Source organism: Giraffa tippelskirchi, chromosome 1 (genome assembly GCF_054371585.1).
Source record: "Giraffa tippelskirchi isolate mGirTip1 chromosome 1, T2T-mGirTip1v1.2.pri, whole genome shotgun sequence".
Classification (NCBI taxonomy): Eukaryota; Metazoa; Chordata; class Mammalia; order Artiodactyla; family Giraffidae; genus Giraffa; species Giraffa tippelskirchi.
This window is the reverse complement of record NC_137275.1, coordinates 189777392-189794289: the sequence shown is the minus strand read 5'-3', so window position 1 is coordinate 189794289 and position 16898 is coordinate 189777392. Positions and strand designations below refer to the sequence as shown.

General features: G+C 44.0%; 1 protein-coding gene across 1 annotated transcript in view; it reads right to left on the bottom strand.

The window, feature by feature from the left end:
- CDCA2 (cell division cycle associated 2) overlaps positions 1-16898 on the bottom strand; it is a 218849-nt gene that overhangs the window by 110140 nt on the left and 91811 nt on the right. The window lies entirely within an intron of this gene.

The window sequence follows — 16898 nt, the reverse complement described above, 5'->3', positions numbered from 1 at the left end:
ATATTTTAGGAATCTCTGGTGGTCCAGTGGTTAAGATTCTGAGCTTCCAGAGCAGGGGGCACAGTTTCCATCCCTGGTTGGGGAACTAAGATCCCACATGCTAAGCGGTACAACCACAAAAAAAAAAAAAGGAAAGAAACAATGCATATTTATGTGTTCAATCAATAGGTTTGAATGAACCTGTACTGTGGCTAGTTAGACAAAATGAAGATTAATAAGGACCAGAATGCAAAGAAAGGAAGACTGCACGGAAGAGGTACTACTTAACTTGGACATTTTAGGTGAGGAAGATTTTGGAAAGGGCGAAAGGAGGTGAAATTATGGTCAATAATATAGTGAAATACTTTCAACTACATCCAACAGCTGGAAGATATTCAACTAATTGTAAACTAATGAAGAAAAGCTTTTTCATACCTAGACAGTGTATGAGAAAGCAGAGACATCACTTGGCCTACAAAGGTCCATATAGTCAAACCTATGGTTTTTCCAGTAGTCACGCACAGATGTGAGAGGTGGATCATAAGGAAGAGGTGTACTATTGAAGAACTGATGCTTTTGAATTGTGGTGCTGGAGAAGACTCTTGAGTGTCCCTTGAACAGCAAAGAGATCAAAACAGTCAATCCTAAAGGAAATCAACCCTGAATATTCACTGGAAGGACTTATGCTGAAGCTGATCTTCCAATACTTTGGCCACCCAGTTCAAAGAGCTGACTCATTGGAAAAGACCTTGAACCTGGGAAAGACTGAAGGCTGGGAAAGACTGAAGGCAGTAGGAGAAGGGGGTGATGGAAGTGAGATGGTTGGATGGCATCACCGACTCAAGGGACATAAATCTGAGCAAACTCCAGGAGACAGTGAAGGACAGGGCAGTCTGGTGTGCTACAGTCCATGGGTTTTCAAAGAGTCGGACACACCTTAGTGACTGAACAACAACAAATGAATAAATTGATTAATGAATTAAAAAAACAAGTTCATGAATAGCTTTCTTGATGAAAGGAACCAAAAAATAACATGAATTAAAGGTATTTTTCTGAAAACATAAAACTAGTGCTATTTATCAACATCCCCAAACATATTGTAACAGAGCATGTGAACAGAGGTGGAACTTATCAAGACTCAGGTTATCAAGTAACCAGCACGTTCCATGTCCCATGTCATTTCTGACATCCCCAAGCCTCCTTCCACCTGGATGTTTTTTATTACTTTTAAGAAGTCCAGGAATCCAGAAAAAAATGGCTTCCAGTTGTCTTTGGACTTTGTATACATTCACTGAGTTTTTTCCATGTTCTCACCTTAAAACAGAAAGAAATGCAGTGTTTCTAGCAACAATATATCCAGCACAGGCTAGACTGACAGTTATTCCAAAGCCAATCTCCAGAACATTCATCAGACATGATTGGTTCTGAGTTTTACTCTCTTTTCAAATGCTGTGGATAATCGTGGAATTTTTGTATTTGGTTTGCAATTCTCCTGACTAGAAGTCCTGATTGATAGGGAACATGAAGCCTTGTTTAGAAAAATTCAATACATTATGCTCTAGTCAAAGACATCCTGAGCAACTCTTTTGCAAGCTCCACATTGTAATGTTCACATTGACTCCCTCCTCTAGGGGTTTGAGGGGCCAGGAGTTGAGGGGGGGGTGGCGGGTGAAAAGAAAGAAACTAGCTTCTTGGCAGCTTCTCAACAATAGCTCCAGCTCCCCATCCCCTCCAAAAAAAAACTTTTTTTTTCATAGTTGCTCTAACCAAGAAAATATGCATAGCTTCCTGACAGATTGGATAATGCGGAGATTTGAGAAAATTGTGCAATTCGCCTTATTTTCATTTCACCCCCAAATGCTCTGGGTGCAAGTACAACTTCCATCCACACATAATAGTAGTTTCATTTTCTTAAACTGACGAGTGGGACCAGGCAGCAACAGTAGTGCATACTAAGTCGTTTCAGTCGTGCCCAACTCTTTGCTACCCTATGGACCGAGGCCCACCACGTTCCGCTGTCCATGGAATTCTCCAGGCAAGAATAGTGGAGTGGGTTGCCATGCCCTCCTCCAGGGGATCTTCCCAACCCAGGGATCGAACCCACGTCTCTTAAGTCTCCTGCATTGGCAGGTGGGCTCTTTACCACTAGCACCACCTGGAAAGCAGAGGCATTTTTTTTAAGGCAAGGGACATCGCAGTGACACCCAATCTTGTTTGGGGACTGCCCCTTCTTGGTCCCTGCTCAACTGGAGTCAATCAATCCCAGCAGGAGAACCAGCTGACCCAGCTTCACTGAGATGAGATATTCCTGGACAACACAAGGACGCCTTCCAACTTGTACGTTAGAGAATCAGAAGGAACCAGAATTCTGGCTGGCAGTTGCCAAGAAACTCTATATGATGCAGGTGCAAATCATTTTTCCCCCTCTTTTAAATTTAGACTCATTAAAATATGTATTTTGCGAGGGGATTAAATTCAAACATCTGGGAAAGGCGGGGCGGGGGTGGTGGTGGAATATCCACAACTCCTGAACTAGTTTTTTTCACTTGGTTTCAGACTTTGATTGTCCCGTTTCTTAGAGGCAGCGGGTGAGAGGCTGCTTGCCCGGTGGGATGACAGAAAAGGGCAAGAAGAGAGTTAGAAAATGACTTCCAAGGGCCCCAGACTTCAACAGCAGCCGTAATTGTGGGAAAGTAACCCGAAGATGCCAAACAACAGGAAATTACCAGAAGAATCTGTCAGCACAATCAGCTGCTATTTTCATTGTTCTTTGGCAAATTTATACACAGTCGGGAACACCTGGGCTGGCCTGAAGCCCAGGTTTGACTAATTGCCAGGGGAGAGGAGTCGTCATTTGTCTTCGAAGGGATTTCCTCCGTTCGCTCCTCAAAACATGTGGTTTCACTTTTCCCCTCTCTCCGCAGGAAATGGCAGGACAGTGAGACGCAAAATAAATGAGTTCACTTCCAAGAGGTTGCCTCCTAAGAGGCCACTCCAAAAATAACTGTCTTGTGAGAGGTTGTTAATAACCAAGATTCTATAGACTGTCCTCAGAAAACAACATTTCAAAGGCACAATGATTTCCACCCCCAGCCCCTTTCCTTCCAAACGCAGCGCACATTAAAAATAAAAGTCATGGGAGACAAGAGAAGTAATCAAGTTTTCTGGACAGAATGAATGTCACTCCTCTCGCTCCTCTGCAAGACCCCTCTCCTTGGAGGGTAACCTCACCCAAAGCACTTCCTTGACAAGTGTAAGGTGGAATTGGAATAGTAAGTGATGTCAGTCTCCCTTGTTCTTCCTTGCTGCCCATCACCCCCTTCCCTCTGACACGCAGCATCTCAGCCTCCCAGGGGGGGACCAAAGGGTGATGCCTAAGACATGGACTGAGCCCTGCTCACCTCGGCTGCCCTGCGCCTGGCGTGGGGCTGGTGCTAGTCAGTACCCATCGAATGAAGAACACTGAGTGGGTTGCACGAGTCACCTGCTTTGTGGCAAGCTTCCCAGGAGTGGGTGTAGATATTTTTCAATTTCTTGAACTTCAAGAGATCGCCTTTTTACGAAAACCACCTGCCAGAGTGACAGCCTTCTCCCCTAACCTCTTTCCATAGTTTTATACACAAACTTCTGCTTTATACCTCCTCGCATTATTTCAGACTCTGGCCAAGATACCGTACTTGGGTAGCAAAGTCATCTTTTATATCCCTTCTTGGAGGCAACAGAGCTTTCTCACTTAATTGCCTAGTATTTTAAATGTGCTGATTGGGAAATGTCACGGGGACAGTACGTTTCCAACTGAAATGTACATCCGCCTTTGGTGAGTCTCACCTGCGTTGCGCCCAACCTCTCCAGTGATTTAGGGGTTCTGGCGTCACGTCAGCAAAGAATCAACTGCTTTTCCTTTCTTTCCTTCTTGCTTTTTTCAGGCATTGAGAGCAGGCAGCAGATCATTACTACCCCCGGTGAAGCCAGCAACATTTGGGTTTGATTTGCTTTCAGTCACAGACCCCTTTCTCAAAGTCGAGCGGCACTGTAATTCTAAACTGACCCACCTTCCCCCTCGCAAAGGTGAAAAAATGTTATGGAGCTTTTTACAACCCACAGCCCATCATTTATGCTGAAACACTGGGAGAGTTCAGACTTGGCTTATTTTCACGAACTCAGAGCTGTTTTGACATGTTTATTTGTTTAATTTGTTTATTTTGACTAGCTCTGATTATAATTGGCAGCAGTGTGTAGCATTAACATTAGACAGTGTCTTAGACTTGTCTGTTACAATAATGCAAAAAGAATGTGAAGTAAAATCTACCCACTGCGTAACAATGGCAGGCAGGCAGAAAACCTACAAGAGAGTTCTTCCACCCAAAAAAAGAAATGTAAAAAAAAGAAAGAAACATAACCTCAGTTTTCAATTTTATTTAAAAATTTACACAACTGTACAAATGATATCTGAGCACTAATTATTTCCTTTATTCAATAAATCTGCCCCTCTGCTAAGAGACTTAGACAACAGTGACTAAAAGTGGAATTTTTTAAACTCTAACCTTTGGAATTTGCTTTTTTGAGATTTTTTAAAATTGTTCTGCTCTCTGAGCTCTTTAACAAATCAAAGCACAATAATTATTTGATAATGTTGTTGTAATATTGGGATGATCACATTGTATCCAATGCAGTTTATGGTTGAAGATATACTTTCTGAATTCTTTGACTTAGACTCCCTGAACAATGAGATCTCCATCGCAAACAGAGAGGCTTATCTAAATTAGGCAACTTCTCCTGGATTTTTCTCATATTTGCCAAAACAATGGTCATATACCTTAGCTTCCTTCTTGGGGCCTGCAGTGGTCTACACAAAGCCCATTTCACAGGGCTGATCCACACTCTGTATATATAAAAATATATATAATCCATTTTTAAAGGAAAAAAAAAATCTGTGTTCATTGTTCAGCCAGACCACACAGGGAAGTCCCGGTGTCCTTTACAAGCATGAGTCCTTAAGCTAGTTAACAGCATCTTGTTCCACCAGCCTCATCCCCTTGCACAGAGCTGAAGGCTGTTTGTGCTCCTAGGCACAAACTGTAGGGGCATCTGTAGGGGCATCTGGCCACAGTTCCTTAAAGGGGACAATTAAGAGTCAGTTCATCTACATATTCTACTGCCAATTATGCACAGAGCACAAACATGCTCTGCTCACATTTATTATCCCATAAATATTTTCCCCATGTGCAGTATGGTACATTGCTATCTGTGATCCTGACTCGGAACACCATATGCGCTCTGAGACTGGGGCCAAGTTCAGGTTGCCGAATCTACGCCAAGCAGCCCAGGGGTCTCTGTTATGGAATATTTGCTCTAAGAAGCCTGGAGACTCTAGACCACTGATTCCTCAGCTTCTATTTCCCTTTAGCTTAAATCAGACTTCTTTGGGGGCAAGAAACCCCACCGTAAGAGCATGGAGGCAGCCAGTTACAGTGCACTTCCCCTGAGGGGTTCTCCTCCTGGGCTGTGTCTGAGGAACCAGCTCATGCTTCTGAAGGGAACAGGGAAGACAGATTTCTCTTAGGAGGCACTGGAGTGTTCTTTTCAGGAGACTGTAAGTGTATTATTTTTCTCCCCCAACTTCACCGACAAATAAAGGAATAGTGCAGGGCACAGGCCATGCATGAATTCAAGAATCAGTTTAAAAAAAATACAGTATGTGACTTCCCTGGTGATCCAGTGGTTAGGAATCCACCTGCCAGTGCAGGGGACATGGGTTTGATCCCTGGTCTGGGAAGATCCCACATGCTATGGGGAAACTAAGGCCATGTGTCACAACGACTGAGCCCAAGCGCCTAGAGCCCATGCTCCACAACAAGAGAAGCCACCACAATGAGAAGCCTGAGCACCACAACTTCAGAGTAGCTCCCACTCACCCCAACTAGAGAAATCCCAGCACAGCAATGAATACCCAGTGCAGGCAAATAAATTAACTTAAAAAATACAATATGGATACAAACATCCAACTTGCTAGGAGACTAGATCTTAATTCTTCCCACCACAAAAAGGAAATAATTATGTGATGAGACAGAGCTGTTAGTTTAAACTCCAATGACAATCATGTTGCAATACATACATGTGTCAAATAAACTGACTGTATGCCCTAAACGTACTCAACCTTATATTCAAACATATTTCTATTTAAAAAAAAAAAAAATATATATATATGGAAAAAGAAAGAGCAAGGCAAGGTGCTGCCTTTCCCAAACTGCATTCTGAGTTTTCTCAAGAGTAGCACAAAGCGGGTACACAAGAAGGACAGGAGTCTCAGAATGGCATTGTGCAGTGCCCACCAGATTCTCAGACACTGTTCCCATACTCCACGTGCCTCTTCACTCTGCTAGATCCTTGTGGAATGAAGAGTCATCCAGCCAAGCTTCCGGAAGAACTGGGTTAAGGGGAAGAGAGAAGAGGGGCCAACAGCAGGTAAATGGCAAATGCATAGCAGTTCAGTATTTGGTGAAAACACAGCCCATACAGAAACATGCATATATACGGCTGAGTCCCTTTGCTGTTCACCAGAAACTATCACACATTGTTAATTGGCTGTACCTCAATACAAAATGTTTCTGGTGTTAAAAAAAAATTAAATTAAATTAAAAAAAATAAGTCTATTAAAAAAAAAAAAAACAGCCCATACAAAGATCAGAACATGGTCATTTCTACTTCTCAGGTTTGATGTATCGGCAGGTCTGACAGTAAAGAGCTACCGTCTGGTCAGAGAACTCTGATAGCCTGGGTCCTCAAGTCAACCAGGGGCTCCAGACTTTAAAAGGACATATAATAAGCATTGAAAAGAGAAGGGTTTACAATGTAACACTGACTTAACGTCTTGCTTCTGAGAATTGAAATGCCTCACTCACTCCCTGGGTACTGGGTTACCTGGGACCTCACCACATGTCAAGTTCTGTCCTGTCTCTGCCAACATCTTAGGAGAATCAGCCAGGACATAAAGATAAAGCAGTCAACCTACATCCAGAAGCACAGGCACGAGTGGGAGACTCTTCCTTTTTACTAAAAGAAAAATGACACAGCCCGAGATTTATAACAAAGAACAAGAGGAAGTCCCCTTCCACTTTGTAACACTTTACTGCCACCATACTCATCACCAGGGCTAACAGGAGGGTGATGGGAGGTGAGTCAGATATTCGATCTCTGATTTCCACTCTGCCCCATTTTACTAGGCACCTAAGACCAAGTGGGCTTCCCTGGTGGCTCAGTGGTGAAGAATCTACCTGCCAATGAAGGAGATTCAGGTTGGATCCCTGGGTTGGGAAGATCCTCTGGAGAAGGAAATGGCAACCCACTCCAGCATTCTTGCCTGGAGAATCCCAAGGACAGAGGAGCCTGACAGGCTACAGTCATGTGTAAAAGAGTTGGACACGACTGAAAGACTAAACGACAACAAAGATTAAGCACTTGCCTTATCTGTTCTTTATTTTTCTCCAGTAGTTCAGTTGCTCAAATTACTTCTAGTTTCTTGGAAGAGAAATGTGTCATGCAGACAAAGTGCTATTCTTATTACCTATCTCAAAGGGCGTGCTTCAATTCGTTAATATGAATTGGGTTGACTTTCCTTGTGGTTACACTAAGTAATGAAGCATGGGCCATAAGTGTTTTTAAGCTCTTTCGATATAGAGGTTATATAAATACAAAGCAATATTGAAATGAAACTTCTTCAGGGCGTTTGCCAAGGGACCCAGTGTTTAGGAATATCTTACAGGAGAAGATTAAATGAGGGATAGTGTAATGAAGTCTTATTGCTGGAGGTGCCACGAGGGCCAGTTTCAAATCCCACTGGACGTCTGGGTGATTTAGAATACGGAGAGCGACCAGAAAGGGGTGAACCTGAAGAAGAGTTTTAAAACCATTTCACGGTCTGCTAGGGTAGTTTCTATAAGGCTTGGGAGATTTCCCAAACTCATTACACTGAAAATTATCAAGATGAATGGAATCCTTCAGGATGATAAGATCTTATATATTTTCACCTTTAAAAAAAAAGTATTCCCTCTTCTAATCAGCAGGTAAAAACCTCTGACTAAGAGAAATCAGATTCCTTTGCAATGAGCAGAAGTTCTTGGAGTCTGCTTCCCAATCATTTTAAGATACACAAAAGGTGCATCCAAGCGACTTGAACAATTGTCCTCATAGAAGGGAAGTAGCAAGTACCCTCTGGCCAGGACTATGAATGTTAGGATCTTGCTCCAGAACTAAGAGGATGGACTTGCCTACAGTTTTCCAAGCTCCAGCCCTGAAGTCCTCCCCCGCCCTAACTATCCCCTGCCACAAGCACAGCAAGGGAAGATAATGGGACATTGTGACACTTCTTCCAAAGTCATATGTCCTGGTGTCCCTTTATAAAGAAAGTTGAGAACACCAATGAAGCTAATGAAGAAAACAATGAAAAATATATACTTAATAAAGAACCTTATAAACAAAAATGGAATAGCTTGAAAAATACATAAAAACTGTTTAAGCTAAAAAGTAAAACAAACACTTGATGGGAAAACCAGAAACCTGACTTCCACCCCATGCACTTAGCACTTTACAGGTGATCATAGATAAGGCACTTAATTCTTTCTGGGCCAAGACATCTGCACCTGGAAAATTAGGACAGCTAATCACTCCCTCCCTTAAATGGCTTCCCTGATGGCTCAGCAGGTAAAGAATCTTCCTGCAATGCAGGCGATGCAGGAGACTTGGGTTCAATCCCTGGGTTGGGAAGATCCCCTGGAGGAGGAAATGGCAACCCACTCCAGTATTCTTGCCTGGGAAATCCCATGGACAGAGGAGCCTGGGGGGTTACAGTTCATGGAGTCGCAAAGAATCAGACATGACTGGGCACACTAGGACACATACACAGCACAGTTGCAATGTGGAGCAAAGCAGGAAATGGGTATGACATGCTATGAAACATGTAAAGTTGTTACATATACAGTAAGTCTCCTACATACGAACAAGTTCCATTCCAAGAGCATGTTCGTAAGTCCAACAAAGTTAGCCTAGGTACCCAACTAACACAATTGGCTATATAGTACTGTACTATCATAGGTTTATAATACTTTTCACACAAATAATACAAACAAATACAAAAATAAAACATTTTAATCTTACAGTGCATGCTCAGCTGCTTCAGTCATGTTCGACTCTTTGCAACCCCATGGACTATGGGGTGTCCCTGGCTGATTACATCCTGGCTGATTCGTGGCCCCATGGACGGTGGGGGTCTATGGCTGATTACATCCTGGCTGATTCTTCTAAGATGTTGGCAGAGACAGCATGGACTCTGTGCGACACGAGGCTCCTCTGTCCATGGGATTCTCCAGACAAGAATACTGGAGTGGGTTGTTATTCCCTTCTCCAAGATCTTCCCAACCCAGGGTTCAAACCTGGGTCTCCTGCATTGCAGGTGGACTCTAGTCTGAGTCACCAGGGAAACCCATTCTATAAGGCTGTATCAATACAAAGAAGTGTTATTTGATTCAATTTGTGATTATATTCAATTTGATTCAACAGATGTTGCAGACAAGTCCCTGCAGTGAAGAAGCAGGGCATCCCTACCCACGAGTCTCCTGAATATTCCCACTCTGGCGTTCAGGCAGCCTCCCTTAGCCTCTTCTTTCTCCTTTTCTCTGTCCTTCATACAGGCCTCTCCAGCCTCTCCTGCTGGTCCAGACCCTTTGGAACTTGCACAGTCCTGCTCAAGTTCTCCACTAAATAGACACTGCCCTGGGGGTGTCCTCTGACCCCTACTCTGAGCTGCACTCCAGGGGATTCGACAACTGTGCATCCATCAGTCAGCCAGCCTGTGGCCATTGGGACTTCCCAGAGGTCAGAATCTGACTCCTAGAGTGCCCCACACACCCTGGGCAGAGAGCCGGGTGAGTGGCCACTGACCCCATGGCAGAAGGCTCTGGGGGTTCCAGCTCGGTTTGTCTTAAATGGCGACCTACATCATGAGAATGTTCCATCACTTTTCCACTCAGTCTTTCTCCCTCTTCCTTTCTGGTCTTCTTTTTCTTCCTTAATTCTCTTTTCCCTTCTTCTTTTTTTTTTTTTTTAACATTTATTTATTTGGCTGTACTGGGTCTTAGTTTCAACACACGGGTTCTTCAGTTGTGGTGTGTGAGATCTAGTTCCCTGACCAGGGATCGAGCCTGGGTCCCCTGCATTGGGAGAACAAAGTCTTAGCCACTGGACCACCAGGGAAGTCTCTCTTTTCTCCTTTCCCTAAGTGACAGGCAAGCCAGTGGCATCCATACACCCATCACACTCATGGCCAAAGAGCTTTCTGACTATTTCAAACTTGCTATGTGGCTCCATCAAGAAGCTGCTCTTTTCTCTTCCCACCCACTTGTTTCAACTCCTCCTCAGCAATTCTTTTTGTTTTTATAACAACATCATCAATTAAGTCCCAGGAGAGCATCAACCCTAGCAGGCCTTTGCTCTTGTTGTTCAGTTGCTCAGTCGTGTCCGACTCTTTGTGACCCCCTGGACTGCAACACGCCAGGCTTCCCTGTCTTTCACTATCTCCCAGAGTTTGCTCAAACTCAGGTCCATTGAGTCAGTGATGCCATCCAACCATCTCATCCTTTGTCATCCCCTTCTCCTCCTGCCTTCAATCTTTCCCAGCATCTTTTCCAATGAGTTGGCTCTTCACATCAGGTGGCCAAAGTATTGGAGCTTCAGCTTCAGCATCAGTCCTTCCAATGAATATTCAGGACTGATTTCCTTTAGGATTGACTGGTTTGATCTCCTTGCTGTCCAAGGGACTCTCAAAAATCTTCTCCAGCACCACTGTTCATAAGCATCAGTTCTTCTATGTTCAGCCTTTTTTATGGTCCAACTCTCACCTCCATATATGACTGCAGGCCTTAGGTGCTGGCCCTTTACAACCCAGACAGTCTTTCCCAGGAGCAGGAAGCCCCTGGACATTACTCACTCTCTTCTCACACCTCCCACAAAACCTCACACTGCCCCCTTGCTGGCCAAACCAAGCCAGGAGTCACTGACTTTCCCAAGGCCAGGGGATCAGGTCAAATTGTTGTTTGTGAGTAGGTGGCAAACGATTTCATAGCCAGCAAGGCTGGCTATTTAATTCTTCTTCATTGAATCAAACCAGCAAGAACAACAAAAAAGACTTTCAAAGAGCAGCAAACCCTCTTACATAAAAGAGAATGGGGACAGTGTTGCTTGGCACTTTCCCTCAGAGGCTAAAAAACAGGAGTGACAATATATACACAAATCTATGCTTCGTATGGGGCTTCCCTGGTGGTTCAGACAGTAAAGAATTTGCCTGCAATGAAGGAGACCTCTGAAAAATACAGCTGAACTTGAAGTTATAGGATAAATGCAAAGGGTTAGAAGGTAAGGTCTAAAGAGCCAACAATCAGCCATCTCTTAAGCAAAATTCTTGGTATTGTTCCATGCAATAGAGGGGATTTTAAACTTCGGCAGCTTGGAGGTGAAGTTCAGCCAGGAGCCGGGACATAGGCATAGACGGCTCTCTGTTGCCATCTAGTGGATGAGCGCTGCGTGAGCTCAAGTGTCTTCACTGAACTGATCTAGTGCAGAAACTTCAGCCTACATCACGTTATCTCCTCTAAAGAATTACCAAAGCTTCCAGAATGATCCTCTGCTACCCCTAATCCTCCCACCTCCCCTCATTAGCTGCCTCTGTTTATCTTTCAGATAAAGGGATCTTGGCTGGCCTCTCCTTGTTGACGGAAAAACTCAATACTTGGCCCTTGCAGCAAATCTTCAGTTCCCCTAATTGGTTTAAAAGATGGGAAAGAGGAGTGTGGAGAGAGAAGAAATGAGAACCAGGGAGAAAGTGAGCGACTTGGGCTTCAGCTGAGTACCAAATGGGAAACAAGCCCTTTTATGGACTCATTTGGCCTCAGTCCTACAAAGGCTTCTTAATTGAGGGAGGAAGCAGACAGAAAAGGCAGTTTAAAGTGACATTTGATTCTTCCTGAGGAATGCTAAGGTTTGTCGCTGATCTGAAGAACAGATAATAGGGACTCTCAAGTCACTCTTTAAACCCACCAGTTACTTAACCCAGAATGAAGAGTTTAGTTCAAATGATACTAGAATTTTTGCTTCAAGCACATACCTGGCTTTCCCCTCTCCCCATCTCCAGATTTAGGTTCTGATGCAGTTGATACAAGCCCACGGAGCCACAGGTCTGTTTTTCCAAACGGATGTCTCCCCTGTAGGCACGAGAGCCTGAGGATATATTTCAGGTAGTTTAAGACTGCGTATCTGAAAGCTAGGTTGCACCGTGTCCCCACAAATGTTTGAAAGTGAAAGTCACTCAGTCATGTCCAACTCTTTGAGACCCCATGGCCTATACAGTCCATGGAATTCTCCAGGCAAGAATATTGAAGTGGGTAGCCTTTGCCTTCTCCAGGGGATCTTCCCAGTCCAGGGATTGAACCCAGGTCTCCCGCATTGCAGGCGGATTCTTTACCAGCTGAGCCACAAGAGAAGCCCCCACAAATGTTTAAGTCTCTTTAAAAATTGTTGCTGTTATTTAGTCGCTAAGTCATTTCCCACTCTTTTGCGATCCCATGGACTGTAGCCTGTCAGGCTCCTCAGTCCATGGGATTCTCCAGGCAAGAATACTGGAGTGGGTTGCCATGCCCTCCTCCAAGGGATCTTCCCAACCCAGGGATCAAACCCAAGTCTCTACATTGGCAAGTGGGTTTTTTATCACTGGGCCACCAGGGAAGCCCTATCTTTAAAAATTACTGCTACCTTAAAAACAGAAGTAAAATGCAGTACCAAGGGTCTTTCATGTCAAATGTTAACACATCAGGACACCTGTAAGTTGACTTGCGTGTCCGGACTTTTTAAGAATGTAGGCCACTGTGTGTCTCGTCATGTAAGACTGTGCACAAGTGTTCCTTTCACATGCACTGGCTGGTTCAGGCCACGCTGGGCCAGGCTCATGCCTGTCTGCTCAGAGACTGCATTCTCCTAGCGTGTGGTCAGTTGCAGAGTAACCAGTAAAGAGATGACAAGACATGTGATAACAGCACGTTACAAACAGTCTCAGCATTTGTTATACATTTTGGATGCTTGTTTTACTTAACATCTCTGTGATAAATGATATTAACAGATGTTAAATACTGGTGGTCATTCAACTTCATTTTTTTGTCTTTTAACAATTCAACTCTTCCTCTTTAGAGCTTTTAATCAATTTATTTGAAGAGTATCTAGAGACTGCAGCATGAGCTCATTTAAACTGTTACCATTTGCAAATACTTATCTGTAGGAATTAGAATTGTCCCAATACTGTTCTACCTGAACAAAACAAATATATATTAATAAAGCCAGGATACAGTTTATCATGTAGATTTTATTAACAAAGACAACAGTAGATTTCTATTGTCTGAAAAGGATTTCTATTGTCTGAAAAAGAACATAAACTTTGGAGTCTGTTATGGGCTGAATTGTCTCCCCAGATTCACATGGTAAAGTCATAATACCCAGTAGCTCAGTCTATAATCATATTTGGAGATAAAGTCTCTAAAGAGGTGAATAAATTAAAGTGAGACAATTAAGGTGAGTCTTAATCCAATGGGACCTGTGTCCTGCTAAGAAGAGGGGATTCTGACACAGAGACACCAAGGATGTGCACAGAAAGAGGAGAGACCGTGTTCAGACGCAGGAGAAGGCAGCCATCAACAAGCCAAGGAGAGAGGCCTCAGAAGCCAACCCTGCCAACACCTTGACCTCAGACTTCTAGCCTCCACAACTATGAAAAAATTAACACATACTGTTTAAGCCATCCAGGCAGTGGTATTTTGTTACAGCAGCTCCAGTAAACTAATACAGAGCCTAAAACAATTCAGTCAGAAATTTCCCACTCTACCACATACTACCTGTATGGTCTTAAAAAAAAAAAAAAAAAGCTTATTGAAATAAAATTTACATATCCTTGCTGTTGTTGTTGTTTAGTCGCCAAGTCATGTCCAATTCTTTGTGACCCCATGGACTGTAGCTCACCAGGCTCCTCTGCCCATGGGATTTCCCAGACAAGAATTCTGGAGAGGGCTGCCATTTCCTTCTCCAGGAGATCTTCCAGACTCAGGGATCGAACCTGGGTCTCCTGCATTGCAGGCAGATTCTTTACTGTCCGAGCCCCATACATATCCTAGTGTGTATCTATTTTAAGTACACAATTCAATGATTCTTTAGTATATTTACAGGGTTATGCAAACATCACCATAATAGCTGTGTAACCATGAGAAAGAGTTAACCTCTCCAGGCCTTAATTCTTCATCTGTAAAATGGGACTAATATAACATCTTTTGCATGGGTTTGAGAATTTAATGACACAACAAAAACATTGGACACATGTGTTTGCTTCCTTCCTTCTTCAGTCATTCTTAGGACTTGGTGCCCTTCCGCCCTAACCCACTGAGTCTCAAATCCCTGATGCTTGCTAGCTCCATTTTTCTTGTCAAGGCTCCAGGACTTGCAAAACTTGGCACGTAACACCCTTCACTTCTACTTACCACCTCCTACCCCAAGGGTATAATAGTTAACTTTGGGTCCCCAAATACAGTGCTCAACTCTGTGGCAGCCACTATGCCAATGATCCAAACCTCCTGTGTTCATGTGTGCGTGCTTAGTCGCTGAGCCATGTCCGACTCTTTTGTGACCCATGAACTGTAGCCTGCCAGGTCCCTCTGTCCATGGGATTCTTCAGCCAAGAATACTGGAGTGGGGTGCCATTTCCTTCTCCAAGGGATCTTTCCAACCCAGGGATCGAACCCACATCTCTTGCATCTCCTGCATTACAAGAGCATTCTTCACCACTGCACCATCAGAGAAGCCCCTGGTATTCACATCCTTGTGCAATTTCTTTTGAGTTTGAATGGCCCTAGTGACTCACTGCTAATATAGCAGAAATGATGGGACATCATTTCTGAGATGACAAAAGGCCTGTGGCATCCCCTCTGGCTCTCTCATTTATTCACTCATTTTGAGTGAGGTGAGCAGCCATGTTGAGAGTTGCCCCGCGGAGAGGCCATGTGACAAGGAACTTGTGCCTCTAGCCAGCAGTTAGTGAGGACCTGAGCCCTACCAACAGCCATGTGCATGAGCTTGGATGCAAACCCTTCCCCAGGTGAGCTTCGAGATGACCAATGACTAAAACCTTCCCTACAGCCTTCCAAGAGACCACAAGTCAGAGGTCCCCAGCTGGGATACCTGACCCACAGTAACTCTGAGATAATAAATGTCTGATGTTTTAAGCTTCTTCAAAGGATCATTTGTTACATAGCAACAGATAACCAATACACTCACTTTCCAATATTCCATTAAGAAGAGAGTCAAACCAGGCTGACCACTCTGGTATCTCCTCTCCTCAGTGCCCAACACACCGCAATGCCCAAGTAACTAACAAGTAACAACCTACACATGGCCTCTAAGAATATGTTAAAATGTCCATTGCTTCTGGCTATTACCTCTTCTCATGCCCTGCAAAAAGCATTAGCAGTTCCTGTGTGCCCATCTTCTGGAAGGGCCTTACGACACTTCCTACCCTGGAATTCAGTTTGAGTTACCTTGTGACCACAGCTCTCTCCTGGGCTGACAAAAAGTTATGATTTTAGAGATTACCCACCTTTTTTTCTTTGTTAGGGAAGAAGCAATGTTCTCTAGTGACTTTCTACATCTTAAGAGGAAGGAGAATCCCAGACTGGGTCTGAATTTTGATCTCTCTCTTCCTTTCCTTCTGATCAGGGGCTGTGACACAAGCTCTAGAAAACCCACATGATCAAGACAAGAAGACCTGAATTTATTCTTTGAGTCCCAGGTCTGCAGCTGACTGGCCCCACCTATTCCATTAAGCCCTACCTAAGAGCAGATAAGCCTATTGATCTGAAGGTGAGAGAAGAGGGTTGCAACAGGGTTTGTAGACCTACAAGGTTGATCTTCATCCATCAGTTGAACTTCCCACCATCAAAGCCAGTGATGAGTTGGATAACAAATCTGTTGAAGGTGGGCTAACACAAGAAAAAGTAGTAAACTTGGGTGTAAGAGATTTGAGACTTTTGTCTAGTTACCAAGTGGGTGATCTGTCTTGTACAATTCACTTCAATTATCTGTGACTCCATTTTCCTATCTATTAAAGAAGAACCTAGATGATATTCCTTCTGACTATATAAATGGGAAATTCCAAATGATCAGAAAGAGATTTCTTTTCTCCTCTGATGTGCATCTGTATTACTCTGGGCTTCTTCAGAAGATCCCAGTGTTATGCTATGCTCTAAACAAACCAATTAGGGCTTCCCAGGTGGCTCAGTGGTAAAGAATCCTCCTCCCAATGCAGGAGATGCAGGTTCTATCCTTGGGTCGGGAAGGTCCCCTGGAGAACAAAATGTCAACCCACTTCAGTATTCTTGCCTGGAAAATCCAATGGACAGAGGAGCCTGGCGGGGTACCATGAGGGTCACAAAGAGTCAGACACGACTGAGTATGCATGCATGTAAGCAGACCAGTTAAACTTCAGGGAAGGTTAAGGAGAACTGCAGTAACTACTATTCTTTGCACACTACCCATTCCTTTTAAAAAAAATCATATCCCTTAGAGTGGACACCCCGGTGGGGGGTGAAGATGACCTTCAGATCACAGTGACACCAAGGAGGATGTCTGTGTTCAGGCGACCACCTACCATGAAGGTGAGCTCCGAGTGGACACCATAATCCTGTGACACGCAGTGGAAAATGGAGCGACTGGGCTTCCTACGATGTCAGCTTGGCAGGGCGCCGCATCCCCATGGCTCGAACCAGACAGCCCAGCCGGTACCCACGATGAAGCGTCCAGTTCTCGAGTGGGAGCCGGTCATCCACGTTGGTGCCCATGAG